Below are 1,919 nucleotides of genomic sequence, written 5' to 3'. Positions count from 1 at the left end.
CACATTGCCCTGGAGCACATTCCCATGGATCACATTGCCCTGGATCACATTCCCCTGGGTCACATTGCCTTCGATCACATTCCCATGGATCACATTCCCATGGATCACATTCCCCTGGATCACATTGCCCTGGATCACATTCCCCTGGATCACATTCCCCTGGATCACATTCCCCTGGATCGCATTCCCCTGGATCAACTTACCCATGGATCACATTCCCCTGGATCGCATTCCCCTGGATCAACTTCCCATTGGATCACATTGCCCTGGATCATATTCCCATTGATCATATTCCCCTGGATCACATTCCCATGGATCACATTCCCCTGGATCACATTGCCCTGGATCACATTGCTCTCAATCACATTCCCCTGGATCACATTGCCCAGGATCACATTCCCATGGATCACATTCCCCTGGATGATATTGCCCAGGATAGCATTCCCATGGATCACATTGCCCTGGATCACATTCCCCTGGATCACATTCCCCTGGATCGCATTCCCCTGGATCAACTCACCCATGGATCACATTCCCCTGGATCACATTCCCCTGGATCAACTTCCCATTGGATCACATTGCCCTGGATCATATTCCCATTGATCATATTCCCCTGGATCCCATTCCCATGGATCACATTGCCCTGGATCACATTGCCCTGTATCACATTGCCCTGGAACACATTGCCCTGGATCACATTGCCCTGGGACACATTGCCCTGGATCAAATTGGCCTGGATGTCATTCCCATGGATCACATTGCCCTGGATCGCATTGCCCTGGATCACAGTGCCCTGGATCACATTCCCATGGATCACATTGCCTTGGACCACATTCCCATGGATCACATTGCCCTGGAACACATTGCCCTGGATCACATTGCCCTGGGTCACATTGCCCTGGATCACATTCCCCTGGATAACATTCCCCTGGATCACATTGGCCTGGATCACATTGCCCTGGATCACAGTCCCCTGGATCACATTGCCCTGGATCACATTCCCATGGATCACATTGGCCTGGATCACATTGCCCTGGATCATATTGCCCTGGATCACATTCCCATGAATCACATTGCCCTGGATGACATTCCCATGGAACATATTCCCCTGGATCACATTGCCCTGCATCACATTGCCCTGGATCACATTACCCTGGATCACATTCCCATGGATCACATTGCCCTGGATCACATTGCCCTGGATCACATTGCCCAGGATCACATTTCCCTGGATCACATTCCAAGAATCACATTGCCCTGCATCACATTCCCATCGATCATATTGCCCTGGATCACATTGCCCTGGATCACATTGCCCTGGATCACATTGCTCTGGATCACATTGCCCTGGATCACATTGCCCTGGATCACATTCCCAAGGATCACATTGCCCTGGATCACATTCCCCTGGATCACATTGCCCTGGATCACATTCCCATCGATCACATTGCCCTGGATCACATTCCCATCGATCACATTGCCCTGGATCACATCACCCTGGATCACATTCCCATGGATCACATCCCCCTGGATCACATTCCCATGGATCACATTCCCATGGATCACATTCCCATGGATCACATTCCCATGGATCACATTGCCCTGCATCAAATTGCCTTGGATCACATTCCCCTGGATCACATTCCCATGGATCACTTGCCCTGGATCACATTCACCTGGATCATATTCCCTTGGATCACATTGCCATGGATCAACTTACCGATGGGTCCCATTCCAATTGATCACATTGCCCTGGATCACATTGCCCTGGATCACATTGCCCTGCATCACATTTCCCTGGATCACATTGTCCTTGATCACATTCACCTGGATCATATTCCCTTGGACCACATTTCCCTGGATCAACTTACCCATGGATCACATTCCCATGGATCGCATTTCCCTGGATCACATTCCCC

This window comes from Scyliorhinus canicula, chromosome 15 (assembly GCF_902713615.1).
Source record: "Scyliorhinus canicula chromosome 15, sScyCan1.1, whole genome shotgun sequence".
In the NCBI taxonomy this organism is placed as follows: Eukaryota; Metazoa; Chordata; class Chondrichthyes; order Carcharhiniformes; family Scyliorhinidae; genus Scyliorhinus; species Scyliorhinus canicula.
This window is presented reverse-complemented; position numbering follows the sequence as displayed.